This window comes from Bos javanicus, chromosome 17 (assembly GCF_032452875.1).
Source record: "Bos javanicus breed banteng chromosome 17, ARS-OSU_banteng_1.0, whole genome shotgun sequence".
Lineage (NCBI taxonomy): Eukaryota > Metazoa > Chordata > Mammalia > Artiodactyla > Bovidae > Bos > Bos javanicus.
In genome coordinates, this window is record NC_083884.1 from 4,160,500 (window position 1) to 4,176,865 (window position 16,366).

General features: G+C 42.0%; 1 long non-coding RNA gene across 2 annotated transcripts in view; it reads right to left on the bottom strand.

Moving 5' to 3' along the window:
- Positions 1 to 12,332: 12,332 nt before the first annotated feature.
- Positions 12,333 to 16,366, bottom strand: part of LOC133228495 (uncharacterized) — a 138,058-nt gene continuing 134,024 nt past the window's right edge. For both annotated transcript variants that reach the window (XR_009730224.1, XR_009730225.1), the window contains exon 5: positions 12,333 to 15,193. This is a non-coding gene — a long non-coding RNA (uncharacterized LOC133228495). The remainder of the gene's footprint in view (positions 15,194 to 16,366) is intronic.

Genomic DNA, 16,366 nt, shown 5'->3' on the forward strand with positions numbered 1-16,366 from the left:
AGCCTGGTGGGCTACAGTCCATAGGACTGACAAACAGTCAGACATGACTGAGCAACTAACACTTTGCCACATAAGTAAAACTCACAGTTTTGTAGTCGTTGATCATTGGTTTGGTTTTAAAAGCAAAGAGTAGCTCTGTTTGGTAAGAAATGTGATACCCTCATTTATAGCAGGTCCTCTGGAAAGATAGGAATCCCCATCAAGAAGGCCTGCTTGGCATAAGGAGGGCACAGGAGAGGCAAACGGCAAGGGATTGCCCTTCTGCTACTGAAAGAGGAGGAAGAGAAGAAGGATGAGAAGACATAGGAAGAGCATCTCAATAGTAGAAGTTGTGGAGAAAGAAGGGCTCCAGAGAAGGGAATCGCATATGGAAGGAAAAGACGGTTCTCAGCTGATTCCCTGCCTTGAACAGAAAGGAGGGGTGTACAGAGCCCCTCACTGGTAGGATCCTGCAAAGACAAACAGGGCCAAGGAGGAGGAAAGAATACAGTGAGCGGAAAGTGATAGAAGAATAAATAAGTCATCTACATACAAACTTTCAGGTTGCCATCCTTCAAAGATATGAATGTGGGTTCCATCAGTGTCAGGTGTGAGTGAAGTTGCAGCCTGCCATCTATCACCTACTGCTGACAACTTTTCAGCTGTGCCATCTCTCACCTCCCCGCCCTCCTCCAGTCAGTAACTCTTCTTGTCTGTTCACTCAGTGCCAATCCCTGCTTGCCAGCTGTTGTATTGCGCTACTGTACTTTTCAAGGTGAAAAGTTAAAGTGTTACTCACTCAGTCATGTCTGACTCTTTCCAGCCCCATGGACTGCATCCCACCAGCTCCTCTGTCCATGGGATTCTCCAGGCAAGAATGCTAGAATGTGTTGCCATTCCCTTCTCCAGGGGATCTTCCTGACTCAGAGATCAAACCCAGGTCTCCCACAATGCAGGCAGATTCTTTACTCTCTGAGCCACCAAGAAGCCCTTTTCAAGGTATTAGATTGTAAGATTACACATGTTTATTTTCTGTTTGTTTTTATGTGATATTTGTGTGAAAAGTACCATAAACTTATTACAATAAAATACTATATAGCTGATTGTGTTAGTTGGGTACTTTGGCTAACTTTGTTGGACTTATGAAACAAATTGGATTTATGAACACATTCTTGGAATAGAACTGGTTCATATGTAGGGGGCTTACTGTAGAGGATGTGTTGATAGTTTAGCATGCTTTGAGAAGGCTTTCAAGGCATGACTGATGGCTGAAGTGAAATAAAAGGTTAAAATCAGAAGATACAGATGAACCAAATAAGAATTTCACAATAAGTGGGGGGAACAAACAGCAGAAAGAAAAAGAAAGAGAGATTTGGCCAAGAAAGAGCTTGTTTCAAACTGCATAGGAAAAAAGATGACTCTTTGGTCAAAGTTAACAGCCCTAAAGATTAGCTTCTGAGTCAAACTATCAATGAAAGTTCTTATAACTGCCTCATAAATGGCCTTATTAATTTCATGACACTGTAAGGGCTCAGAACAGATTCTTAAAACATCTTGGAAATAAAATCTGACGCTAACTATGTCCAGCTTTTATTCAGGAAGCTTCTATACTTACCATTTGCAAGATTTTTACTTCTCTTAATTTATTCTCCCTGTTAGATTTTTATCCACACTTTTAAAAGTCTGGGCGGAAATCAAGAAATATAAGATTTCTATAGAGAAGAGGGAGAAAAAGTGACTAGAAGGAGGTAACATGTATTACAGTCTAGAGAGCCTCATTTTCCAAATCTAAAATGTTAAGTGATTGAAATATTGTGACAACTTGCTTCTGTGCAAAGAAAAACTGACTCTATTTTTAATACATTGTCCCTAAGAAGAGTTGACTCATTGGAAAAGACTCTGATGCTGGGAGAGGTTGGGGGCAGGAGGAAAAGGGGATGACAGAGGATGAGATGGCTAGATGGCATCACCGACTCGATGGATATGAGTTTGAGTGAACTCTGGGAGATGGTGATGGACAGGGAGGCCTGGCATGCTGCGATTCATGCGGTCGCAAAGAGTCGGACATGACTGAGTGACTGAAATGAACTGAACTGAACTAAAGAATACCTCTGCCCACCAAAACAGGCAAGATGAGATTGTGCAAAATTAACAAGCTGAGAGTCCATCCTTCCTCGAGGTTTGAATCCTTTGACAGACTGTCTGCTCTCTGTCATAAAATGTACCACAGTCTCTTTAAAATAGTGACAACTAATACCCTTTATTAATGATCGTGATAATTCTTTTCAGTTCAGTTGCTCAGTCGTGTCCGACTCTTTGCGACCCCACGAACCGCAGCACACCAGGCCTCCCTGTCCATCACCAACTCTCGAAGTCCACCCAAACTTACGTCCATTGAGTCAGTGATGCTATCCAACCATCTCATTCTCTGTCGTCCCCTTCTCCTCCTGCCCCCAATCCCTCCCAGCATCAAGGTCTTTTCCAATGAGTCACCTCTTCATATGAGATGGACAAAGTATTGGAGTTTCAGCTTTAGCATCATTCCTTCCAATGAACACTCAGGACTGGTCTCCTTTACGATGGACTGGTTGGATCTCCTTGCAGTCCAAGGGACTCTCAAGAGTCTTCTCCAACACCACAGTTCAAAAGCATCAATTCTTTGTCACTCAGCTTTCTTTATAGTCCAACTTTCACATCCATACATGACTACTGGAAAAACCATAGCCTTGACTAGAAGGACCTTTGTTGACAAAGTAATGTCTCTGCTTTTTAATACGCTGTCTAGGTTGGTCATAACTTTCCTTCCAAGGAGTAAGCGTCTTTTAATTTCCTGGCTGCAATCACCATCAGCAGTTATTTTGGAGCCCAGAAAAATAAAGTCAGCCACTATTTCCACTGTTTCCCCATCTATTTGCCATGAAGTGATGGGACTGGATACCATGACCTTAGTTTTCTGAATGTTGAGCTTTAAGCCCACTTTTTCACTCTCCTCTTTCACTTTCACCAAGAGGCTCTTTAGTTCTTCTTCACTTTCTGCCATAAGGGTGGTGTCATCTGCATATCTGAGGTTATTGATATTTCTCCTGGAAATCTTGATTCCAGATTCTGCTTCCTCCAGCCCAGCGTTTCTCATGATGCATATAAGTTAAATAAACAGGGTAACAATATACAGCCTTGATGTACTCCTTTTCCTATTTGGAACCAGTCTATTGTTCCATGTCCAGTTCTAACTATTGCTTCCTGACCTGCATACAGGTTTCTCAAGAGGCAGGTCAGGTGGTATGGTATTCTCATCTCTTGAAGAATTTTCCACAGTTGATTGTGATCCACACAGTCAAAGGCTTTGGCATAGTCAATAAAGGAGAAATAGATGTTTTTCTGGAATGCTCTTGCTTTTTTGATGATCTAGCAGATGTTGGCAATTTGATCTCTGGTTCCTCTGTCTTTTCTAAAACCAGCTTGAACATCAGGAAGTTCAAGGTTCACGTAGTGCTGAAGCCTGGCTTGGAGAATTTTGAGCATTACTTTACCAGCATGTGAGATGAGTGCAATTGTGAGGTAGTTTGAGCATTCTTTGGCATTGTCTTTCTTTCGATGGGATTGGAATGAAAACTGACCTTTTCCAGTCCTGTGGCCACTGCTGAGTTTTCCACATTTGTTGGCATATTGAGTGCAGCACTTTCACAGCATCATCTTTCAGGATTTGAAATAGCTCAACTGGAAATCCATCACCTCCACTAGCTTTGTTCATAGTGATGCTTCCTAAGGCCCACTTGACTTCACATTCCAGGATGTCTGGCTCTAGGTGAGTGATCACACCATCGTGATTATCTGGGTCATGAAGATCTTTTTTGTAGAGTTCTTCTGTGTATTCGTGCCACCTCTTATTAATATCTTCTGCTTCTGTTACGTCCCTACCATTTCTGTCCTTTACTGAGCCCATCTTTGCATGAAATATTCCCTTGGTATCTCTAATTTTCTTGAAGAGATCTCTAGTCTTCCCCATTCTATTGCTTTCCTCTATTTCTTTGCATTGATAGTGAGGAAGGCTTTCTTATATCTCCTTGCTATTCTTTGGAACTCTGCATTCAAATGGATATATCTTTCCTTTTCTCCTTTGCTTTTCACTTCCCTTCTTTTCACAGCTATTTGTAAGGCCTCCTCAGACAGCCATTTTGATTTTTTGCATTTATTTTTCTTGGTTTTCAGGTCTTGATTCCTGTCTCCTGTACAATGTCACGAACCTCCATCCATAGTTCATCAGGCACCCTGTCTGTCAGATCTAGTCCCTTAAATCTATTTCTCACTTCCACTGTATAGTCATAAGGGATTTGATTTAGGTCACACCTGAATGGTCTAGTGGTTTTCTCCACTTTCTTCAATTTCAGTCTGAATTTGGTAATAAGGAGTTCATGATCTGAGCCACAGTCAGCTCCCAGTCTTTTTTTGCTGACTGTATAGAGCTTCTCCATCTTTGGCTGCAAAGAATATAATCAATCTGATTTTGGTGTCTATCATCTGGTGATGTCCATGTGTAGAGTCTTCTCTTGTGTTGTTGGAAGAGGGTGTTTACTATGACCAGTGTGTTCTCTTGGCAAAACTCTATTAGCCTTTGCCCTGCTTCATTCTGTACTCCAAGGCCAATTTGCCTGTTACTCCAGATGTTTCTTGACTTCCTACTTTTGCATTCCAGTCCCCTATAATGAAAAGGACATCTTTTTTGGGTGTTAGTTCTAGAAGGTCTTGTAGGTCTTCATAGAACCATCCAACTTCAGCTTCTTCAGTGTTTCTGGGATTATTGTGTGTATTTGCTGATTTGCCTTAGCCAAAAGAGCAAAAGCTCTATGCTTAAAAGTTACACTGTTTCCTAGAGCCAAGTGCCCACAGCTTAGTGACAACATCAGATGTTTAACACAAATAATAAACTGAATAAGCTTGTTTTGTGTCATGCCCATAATGGAGAGTTTCTAGGACAGTTTCCTCCTTATATGGGAGGACACAGGATCTACCACTGATCTTTTCTGGAATGTGACTGATTGAAGATTTACAAATCTTACTCTGAAGAAATCCCTCTCTGTGTGGGTGAGGTTTTTCCCCTCTTGCAAGCTATAGAAAGAACAAAATAAAAACTAAACCAAGAACTAAATCAATAAAGCGAACTGGCAGGGAGCATCGCTGGCAGGGTAGAGCACTTCAGTGTCCCATATTGACTGAACCCAGGAAGCCTGTGGGTCTCTGTCCTCCTCTCACCAAAGCACGAGTGTGCAGAACCAGGACCCCAAGGCCCCATGGGAACACTGCTCCCACCACCCCTCGCCCCACCTCTTTGCCCAGGAGGCCAGTTCTCAGAGCGCCCCCTCTACCCTCAACATAGCAGTGTATGCCCTCTCACTTCGGAAGGAAGCTGCTCAAACCCCACCTACCCCACAGTGCATCCCCACCAGCCACTGCAGCCTCAATTCTTCCTCTTCCAAAATGTTTCCAGGCCAGAAGACTGACTTGAGAACTTGATGTTAAATCTCACACTTTTCTTTCCCTTATAAGGTTTAACCCCTTATAGGGTTAAACCTACCTTTTCTTTCCCTCCAGATCAAGTACAATTTTTTTTGCTATCCCATTCAGATGACAAACTAGAAGAGGGCCAGGCATGTTGTATCTTTTGTTTCCCTGGTGGCCTCAGCCTGAGCCTCACTTGGCGAGGTGAATTGATTTAGTCTGATCAGTAAAGGGTAAGAGGGCACAAAAGCATTTATTTTGTAGATAAAGATCCTTAAAAGCTGAGGGATAAAACTATCATATGATCCAACAGTTCCACTACTGGGCATATACCCTGAGGAAACCATAATTGAAAAAGACACGTGTACCGCAATGTTCATTGCAGCACTGTCTACAATAGCCAGGACATGGAAGCAACCTAGATGTCCATCAGCAGGCGAGTGAATAAAGAAGTGTTGGTACATATATACAATGGGATCCTATTCAGCCATAAAAAGAAATGCATTTGAGTCAGTGCTAATGAGGTGAATGAACCTAGAGCCTATTATACAGAGTGAAATAAGTCAGAAAGGAGAAAACAAATGTATATTAAAGCATATGGAATCTAGAAAGATGGGATTGATGAACCTACTTCCAGGTCAGCAGTAGAGACACAGACCTAGCGAACAGACTTGTGGACCCAGTGGGGGAAGGAGAGGGTGGGATGAATTGAAAGAGTAGCGTTGAAACGTGAACATTACTGTATGTAAAATATATAGCCAGTGGAAATTGGCTGTATGATGCAGGGAGCTCAAACAGTGCTCTGTGACAGGCTCAGGAGTGGGATGGGGTGGGAGGCAGGAAGGAGGTTCAGAAGGAAGGGGACATATGTATACCTGTGGCTGATTCATGTTGATGTATGGCAGAAACCAATAAAATATTGTAAAGCAATTATCCTCTAATTAAAAATAAATTTCAAAAAAAAAAAGATCAGAACCCTTCCTCTTTCTTAAGCATATAAGGTGAAAAACCCCCACCAAAGTCCCTCTCTGCACATATTTGGGGTCAAAGAGCAAAGAGGAGCCTTTGCTCTCTCCTTGCTACTTTCAAATTTTTTTAATTGCCTGTGATTTTGGAGAAAAATAAAAGAATGGAGGAGGATTGACTATCAAAGACAATCGATGAGCTCTAGAAAGCTAACTTTTCTTTTTCCTTATTAATTATATATTTATTAAAATATATCATTATTGAATGGTTTTATGTATGTATATATATATAATATTTCACACTGCAGTATGGTCTAGGCATGCACTGGTGGGTAAAAATGTGCATGGCCATGATCCTCACAGAGCTTGTTGCCTACCAACTGGGACAGATTTTGAACAAGTAAAGAGACAAGACAAAATACTAATGGGTGGGTTATATGATCTTTGAATTATATCTCCATAAGTTTGTCACCAAAAAAGTAAAGACTATGGAGAAGGGTCTTTGTCAGTAGAGTGTCAGGACCGTGTCTCCACTCTGTGTTGCTGGGGAGGGTCTCATGTACCATCCCATCCTCTGCGGGCCCTCAGTGATAGCTGGCCCATGCTGGGTGCTGCTCACAACATCTGTGCAATGATGATGTTTGCAGAGCCAGAATCAAACCTTTCCTCTCAAAGACTATGGAGACTGGGACAAAACGTTCAGCGGCCCCTCCTATCACTAGAGTTCTGGCCACATTCCAGACTTGGCAAATCAGATCGGCTATTCCTGAGGTCACTCCTCTCCCCCTCTCCTGGAAGGTAACTTCCATCTCTAACTGCTTCCACAGCTTCATTTTCCACTTTGGTGAGTCACCAGGCAGAGGATGGAGAATGTGTCATTTTGGTCCTCATCTGTGCAGATAATCTGATACCATACACAATCCTTTAGCATATTTCTTCTGTATTTGTATCTTGGCAAAGGCAAGCTACATTGTTTGCAGTTCTATTCCAGCTTTTTCTGGAAAAATCACAGAAAAGATGAGAATACCTCAAGCCACAAGCACTTGGCTCCCTGGGGTAGGGTTCTGCACATTCCCCTGCCCTCCTCTTTGGTTTCCAGCTCACTCTCTACTCCCTTTCTGTCTCTCTCTGTCTCTCTTTCAGCTGATACTCTTGACAACAACCTCTATAGACTCTTCTGGGGCTCCCAGGTGTACTCTGGAGCTGCCTGAGAACACACTAATCCCTTTCCTCTTTCACACCATGAAAATTAAACATTCCAGAAGAACTCTTCTTCCAGGTGAAACAGACTGGCTTCATCTCTGACAGGTTTTCTACTTGTCCTGACATGAGAGGCAACGAAAAATTAGGTGTTCTCCAATAGGCTCTCTAAGAATACAATGAAAGGAAGCCCCTCATCTAAAACAGCCCAGAATTCCAGTGTTTTGGACATGTCCTACCATCTACAAATCATTAGAGCTAGCTCCTCTAATAACAGCAGGGACTTGTTGGACTTCCAAAAGATAAATTACTGTTTGCTCCAGCACCACATTTAGGGACGCTTTCCCTACAGGGCCAAGCCACGGTTACAGGCATGAGAGTGTTCATTTGGTGAACCAGAGTTGCATATTGGAAGTTATTTACCAACCTTCATCACTAACAATATTAAAATATAAGCCTTGGCTTGTGAGTCAAACTGTTTTCTTGATATGTGGGTTTAAATGTTTTCAATATATTAAGGCTCTGCAGTGAAATATTGACACTATATTTGTCAGCTTTATGTCAATCACGTGTCTGAAATATTTCCTCTGGATAAACAGTGTGACCCAGATTTATTTGTGTGGAGCACTGCATGTTTATTCTTAAAAGCATCTTTATTCCTCCATTAGCTACTGTAGAGAACTCCCCCAAGAAGATAGTAATAGATTGTGAATAGAGAGAACTAAATAAGGAGTTGGGACCATCCCCTAAGTGGAATGCCAAGCAGCAAACTGAATAACATATTTGATTCAATTATCACAAAAAAAGGTTGCATCAACAATTCAAAGATGCAGTCATGGGTTCAGTCATGAATTTGAAAATAATCAATCCCTAATACTATTAGGCTGAGCCAAAGGATGTATCATTTTAGTATAGATTTAAGATGACCCAACAATCATTATAATAATGTAAACACAGCAGAGACTCCTATCAGGGCTGAGCACCCAGGTGGATTTTCTTTTTCCTATCAACTCCAGGATTTGACAGATAATTATTTAGATGGTTAGATTAGTTGTGTAAATGTATCTTCTTGAATGTTCTCTGCAGACTTCACCCCAGGAATGTGGTGCTGCCATGCGTGGTTGCCTGGTAGAAGCTGCATAATTTGTCACCTATAAGTTTGCCTCCTGTTTCAGAAAACCATTTATGTATCTAATTGAGCCAGTGCAGACTTCTGGCCTCAGGTCAATAGAATCTCTATCCTCACCTCAACTGCAGTTTAAAGCAAGCAAAGAAAGGACTGAACAACAGATGCCCAAGTGTGAATAGAGCAAGTAGCAGACACAGCCATTGCTCTCAGGGACTTAGATCCCATTTCCTCTTAATGTAACTTGGGTCATATTTTTCCTCTATTAAAATATTGGATTGTGTCATAGGTTGAATTGTATTCCCCAAAAGTATGTTGAAGTCTTAACCCTTGGTATCTGTGAGTAGAACCCCATTTGAAATAGGATCTTTGCAGATGCAATATCATTAAGACAAGGACATATGGGATAAAGGTGAGCCCTAATTCAATTACTGGTTTTATAATAAGGAGAGAGAAATTCAGACACATGGACTCACAGGAGAGGAGCTCATGTAAAAATGGAAGTAGACATTGGAGTAATGCATCTATGATCCAAGGAATGCCAGCAACCATTGGAAGCTAAAAGAGGCAAGAATGGAACCTAGAGTTTTCTAAGAAAGTATGACTGTGATGACATCTTGGTTTTGGACTTCTAGCCTCCAGAACTATGAGAGAATACATTTCTGGTGTTCTAAGCCACCCAGGTTGTAGAAGGAAATCAATACATGTTGATTTCCCTTTTTTCTTCCATTTCAGTTACTTAATCTCTGAGTTTTCTATTTTTAATGTCTGTAGTGCCTGTACAGGCTTTCCTGGTAGCTCAGCTGGTAAAGAATCCCCCTGCAATGCAGGAAACCCTGGTTCGACCCCTGGGTCAGGAAGGTCCCCTGGAGGAGGGCATGGCAACCCACTCCAGTATTCTTGCCTGGAGGATCCCATGGACAGAGGAGCCTGCTGGGCTGCAGTCCATGCTGTTGCAAAGAGTCAGACATGACGGAGCGACTAAGCACACACACACACAGTGCTTGTGCAGGGCTTCCCTGGTGGCTCAGATAGTAAAGAATCTGCCTGCAATGCAGGAGACCTGGGTTCAATCCCTGGGTCAGGAAGATCCCCAGAAGAAGGGCATGGAACCCACTCCAGTATTCTTGCATGGAGAATTCCATGGACAGAGGAGCCTGGCGGCTGCAGTCCATGAACTCACAGAGTCAGACATGACTGAGCAACTAACACTTTCACTTTCTTTCATTCATAGTGCTTGTGTATTGATTTGAAGATTACATTTTTATTTTAGAATATATTTCTGGGAATGTTATCAAGTTTTGTTGAAGACTTTGCAGTGGAATGTTTGCATATAAGACAGAAAGAAAGAAAATGCTTGTTTGTGTGTTTAAATACATTAAACTATTGCCAAAATAAAATAAATGTTCACCCATGGTATGATGGTTAAATTGGAACTAATACTACTGCAGAAAACCTGTGGAGAGTAAGCTTACCCACCACTTAATGGACACAATTCACTGTGCAGGGGCTCACCAATGGGCTTCTCCATGAATTGTTTCTAGTGGGCTGCCATGTCCATTTATATCAATAAGTGCGGAGGAACAGACAAAGTGGAGAAGGCAATGGCAACCCACTCCAGTACTCTTGCCTGGAAAATCTCATGGACGGAGGAGCCTGGTAGGCTGCAGTCCATGCGGTCGCTAAGAGTCGGGCACGACTAGGCGACTTTACTTTCACTTTTCACTTTCATGCATTGGAGAAGGAAATGACAACCCACTCCAGTGTTCTTGCCTGGAGAATCCCAGGGACAGAAGAGCCTGGTGGGCTGCTGTCTATGGGGTCACACAGAGTTGGACATGACTGAAGTGACTTAGCAGCAGCAACAACAAAGAGGATTTGAATCCTCATCAAATTGAGTGGCAGCAAGGATTAGACAGGATGATATAGTTCCTGCTGAGCGCCTAAGGCCCACTGAAGAGAAACCACTACCATCATTATTAACTGCAAAGATACCTAACATTCTCTTACTGTAAATCACTCTGCATCTTTTGTGAAAGGTGAGTTTGTGATCTCAGTGTAACAGCCACAGATAGGAGAAGAGATTCCTTGCCTCGGCTATGATTCCCAAAGTTAAGAGAGTAGACAGCAGGGTCGGATAGAAAGCAAGTGTAGTGTCGTAGTGGATTTCCCATGCTGTTTGTTGACATCAAATTTAATCACATTTGTTTTTATAAGTATTTTAGCTTTTCATTTTAAAATAATTTAAAATTTAGCTTATAAAAACAGTACAAGGTACACCCCATATACCCTTTACCCTGAATCATCAATTGTTTATTTTATTCCATTTATCTTTCTCTTTCTCCAGATAGACCAGTAGATGATAGATAGATAGAAGACAAATATATTCAGAGGGAAGAAATAGATAATTGATAAAGATAAACATGTGAATATATGTGTGCACGTGTGTGTATTTTTTCTATGTGCACACACATATGTATATGTATGTATACATACACATGCATATTATTTTTTGAAACATTTGGGAGTAACATGAAGACATTATATGTCTTTACCCCTGAATGCGTCAGAGTATATTTCTTACAAACAAGGACAGTCTCTTACAAAACCGCAGTGCAGTTAATTTTGGTGCAATTCTCTTATCTACACAGGCCATTTTCAGCATTTGTCAAAGGTCCCCAAATGAACTTCACAAGATTCATGCCAGGCACACACTCTGCATTTGGGGGTCACATTTCTCAGTCTTCTTCAGAGGAGAACACTTACTCAGGCTTTGTTTTTGTTGGCCTATTCACTTTGAAGATCACAGACCATTTATTTTCCTCACAATCAGATTCAGATCATGCATTTTTGGTAGAAACATCAAAGGGCCAGGCTGCGCCCTCCTCAGGGCTCAGAAGAGGAGGCTCTGCTCTCAGTGAATTTCGTTGGTGCTGGTGTTGACCTCTACCACTTGGATAAGGTGGTGTTCACAGGATTTCTCCACTGTGAAGTAACTTTTTTTTCTATGTAATTAACAAGTAATTTGTGGGGAGGCTTTCTAAGATTCCCAGGGAACTCAGCTGGTAAAGAATCCACCTGCAATGCAGGAGACCCTGGTTTGATTCCCAGGTTGGGAAGTTCCCCTGGAGAAGGGATAGGCTACCCACTCCAGTATTCTTGGGCTTCCCTGATGGCTCCTGCCAAAGCAGGAGATGTAAGAGATGCAGATTCTATCCCTGGGTTGGGAAGATCCCCTGGAGGAAGAAATGGCAAATCACTCCAGTATTCTTGGCTAAGAAATTCCAGGACCAGAGGAGCCTGGCCAGCTACAGTCCATGAGGTCACAAACAGTCAGACTTGATTGAGCAACTAAGCACAGCACCACAGACTCTTAGATTATGAAGGCATCCTGTTCCTTATCAAACTTTCACCCACTATCTTTAGCATCAGTGGTTGATTTTCTAAGTTCATCATTCCTTCTATATTTATTACATGGCATTCTATTCTTTTTTATTATTTTCTTATTATTTCTTATTTATTATTCTTTTTTATTATTTTTGATTCCATGATTGTTAGTTAGCATGTATTCCTCCTATTTATTTTTCTACTTGTGTCAGTATGAACTCGTAGATTTTTATTCAATGTATTATAATCCATTACTATCATATTCATTATTATGCTTAAATTAACCCAGATCGATCAGTAGGAGCCCTTTCAAGCCGGCTCCTCTGTGGTTTTGATATGTCTCCATTAATCTTTGAGCACTACCTTACTTTCTAGCAAAATAAGAGGCCTATGAGCACTTTTAGCAAAACAATAACCTGTTTGCATTAGTTCTCGCCACACAAAAATAAATAAATAAATATCACAGAGTCAGCCTCCCCTTTGCACACCCTTGTCCTGAGGTTCATGGAAGGAAACTGGTTCTGAAACCCTGTGTCCTATAAGGCCATGGAGAAGCATTTGGCAGAAGTCTTTCTGTGCGTGTAGGCACTGAGGCCTCTGAGTAGAGGGAAAATGTGCTTATTTCCATTTACTTCTTATTCAAGTGTCTTTGAATGTCATTTGGCATAGTCTTATGACACTTTATCTGCTCTTAGTTTGGAAGAGCGATGCTGAAGAGAGAAAGTACTCAGATTCAAAAAGAATCAAGGATCTTATACACAGGTCCCATGCCTCAGCCACCAGTAGGCACAAACTGTATTCATATTGGGCATCTCTGAACCAGGAGACAAGAGCAAGAGGCAGCAACACAGAACATGGGGGGACGGGCAGGACAGAGTTCAGAGTGGACTGCAGTGTGACCACAGACATTTCTCAGTGGGCCCACACGTGTAACAGGATGGGGAAGACAAGAATCCTGAAGGAAATGTGATGGGAAGGTTATATTTCATGTTTAAACCTAAATTCCCATTCCCTTATCACAAAGGGTTAAGATGGTTAAATTATTCTCCACTTATAAAAAAGAATGTTAAAAGATTTAACTGCTAATCCCTCTTTAGATCTTAAAGGAAGATTAATGGGGTGAGTAGAGGACTAATTCTATTGCACATTTTGTCTTCAGATCACATTTTTCTAGCAGGTTACATGATTACCGAGTATTAATCATAATACTTGTTTGGAGGGAGCACAACTGGGAGCTGAGTTCTGCAGGGTGAAGGTCTCCATATGCTTAGTGAATAGAAAAGGGAGTAAGTAGTCCTGGACTCGGCTAGAAAATCAAATTCGGTGAAACTGGAAACAAATTGCTGCAGGGACTTTTCATAGATGGCCTTCCATCTGTGTTTGCCAGATGCGGACCTTACTCCCAAAGTGGGAAAACGCAATATCCCACATGGACACAGATGATGACAGCCTAGAAAGAGAAATAAATTATACCCATAATAGCCTTGATTTAATCTTTTGGGCATGGTTAGACCGAGCACGTGAAATGAGGCCAAAACATGTCCTCACATACCTCATAACAAAGTAAGCCCTTTTATTTCTGCAATAAACATTACTTTTATGGTTTGGTTAGGCACCATCACCCTCACCTCTCCACTTAGAGAAGAATTTCCCCCCAACTGAAATCCAGAGAAGGGCAGAGGGCGTGGGGGGAAGCAACAGGCCGCAGGCACCAAGGGGCCCAAAGGCACCACACGTCACCGTATGTTATTTGGAAATGTGGCTTTAATGTGACTTTAAAAGCAATTTAGAAATAAACGTGTTAGCATGTGGAAAGTCAGCTTCAACACAATGGATAAGGGGTCTCTTGGCACACAAAAGGTGTCTGATAAAGTGTGTTCCAGACCAAAGCTCCAAATGAAGTATTTGAGAATGTCCTCCAAAAGAAAGAGGGGAGAAAAGCCAAATATTTGGCAAAAACACTGCTGAATCGTGAAACTGTACACCAGGCTGCCAAGTCTCAAAGAATACTCTTAGGTACAATTTGCTCAACCAACTAAATAAGAGGCAGCCATAAATTACAGATGTATATAAATGGTGGTGGGCTTCAGGGTCACCTCCAAGCCTATTAAAACTTTAAACACTCTGGTGCCTGAAAGGTTGAAAATAGTGCCTGGTGCTGTGGTGACCTGCCTAAAGAAGACTGTGCATGCCCATGTGTGTGTTGTGTGTTGTGTGTGTTGTGTGTTTTGTGTGTGTGGTGTTGTGTGTGTGTGTATGTGTGTGAATGGGAGACAGACAGATAGACAGAGTTCTACTGCTGGTCTACCCTGCTGGTCTGGCTTAGTACTTCAGAAAATAAAACAAAATGCCTGGGGAAATAACCACATGATGCCAATGGAAAATGAAAACGGCTCCAAGAACAAAGATGCCAGTGGAGCTGTGGAACTTTCACTGATTTTTCAGCAACAAGATGCTTACATCAGGGCCATTAAGACAATGCCTGAGGGAAAGCAAGCACGAATGTCAGGTTAGGACAGCAGCCCCCACACTTTCACCCCAAGGAGATGAAGCTGCAGGCGGGGCATAGAGAGAGATGCTGCCTGAGCGGCTCTGGGTCTCCTCAGACTCAGGGGCACATCTCTCTGCCTGGGATGCATCTGTTTGCCTCAGAATAGCAAGGGGGATCTGAACTTTTATTTGTGCTGTGCTCTGCGGTATACAGAAGGTGAGCATATACATTGAAACTTTTAAAGATCCAACTCTTCTAAAATGTGGCATATCTTTTATTCTGAACTCAAAGTGTAATTTTTTATGAACACAAAGTGTAATTCATAAAATACTGCCTAACATGTTATACGACAGACCATACTCAGCTGTCTTAAGATGAACCTCAGTAGAAAGGAAGATGGTCAAGGAGTAGACAATGCAGATCATTGACTGCCTTTACAACGAGCTCCATCCACATTTCAGAAACTTCCCCAAACGCCTTCCTTTCACAGGTCTAGCCTAGGACTCCTCAAAGTACATTCACTAGAGTCTGTCTTCTCAAAGCTGATAACTGAAAAAACAAATAAAAGATACATAAGACTTATTGATGAACAAACAGTTCAGAATGCAGCACAGATGACATATATTTAATCTCATGGCAAAAAAAACACAGACCCGGGGGTTGGACAGACTCTCAACTGCACCACTTACTGTACTGATAACCTTCAGCAAGTTACCTAAATTCTGTGTCCCAGTTATCACATCTGCAGAACAGGAAAATCATAAAAATACTTACTGGAATTAGTCAGGGTTTAGTAGAACTAATAAGATGTATACATATCCTATTTCTATTTAGAAAGAGGTATTGAGGAGTTGGCTCATACAATTAGGGAGACTGGCAAGTCCACAGTCTGAAAGGTGGCCAGCAGGCTGGGGACTCAATGGAGAGGAGACATTGCAGGAGACAGCTGAAGATCATCTGAAGGCAGAGTTTCCTCTTGCTTGAGGGAGGTCAGACTTTTGTACTAGTCAGGCCTTCAACTGATTAGATGAGGCCCATCCACACTACAGAAGGCAGTCTGTTTTACTCAAAGTTTACCAATTTAAATGTTAATCTCATCCAAAAATACCCCCACAAAAACCTTCGAAATGATGTCTGACCACATACCTGGACACCCTGACTGGCTAAATCAACACATAAAATTAACTACACACCACTTCATAGGGTTTTGTGTGCTCAGTCACTCAGTCATGTCTGACTCTTTGCAACCCATGGACTGCAGCCCACCAGGCTCCTCTGTCCATGGGGATTCTCCAGGCCAGAATACTGGAGTGTGTTGCCATGCTCTCCTCCAGGGGATCAGGGATCAAACCCAGGTCCCCCACATTGCAGGCAGATTCTTTACCATCTAAGCCACCAGGGAAGCCCCCAAAGGATTTTTGCCAGAATTAAATCAGTTGGTTTATGTAAAATGCTTTGGACTGTGACAGGCACCTAAAAAGTGTTAGGCATGTTAGCTATTGCTATTATTGTTACTATTATTATTATCATTCTTATTAGGTAAAGATTAATGAGTGGCAAAATGAGCCACTGTGAGGATGGCTTTCCTGGAGAGAGACCCAAGCATTTGGGAAAGGCCTCGGAAAGAAACTGGAGGTTTCTGGAAGTGTGGGAATAGGGAAAGAGTGGGTGGAAGGCCATGAGATGAGGTGTGGCTGGAAAAAACTCTGACTGGGAGCACAG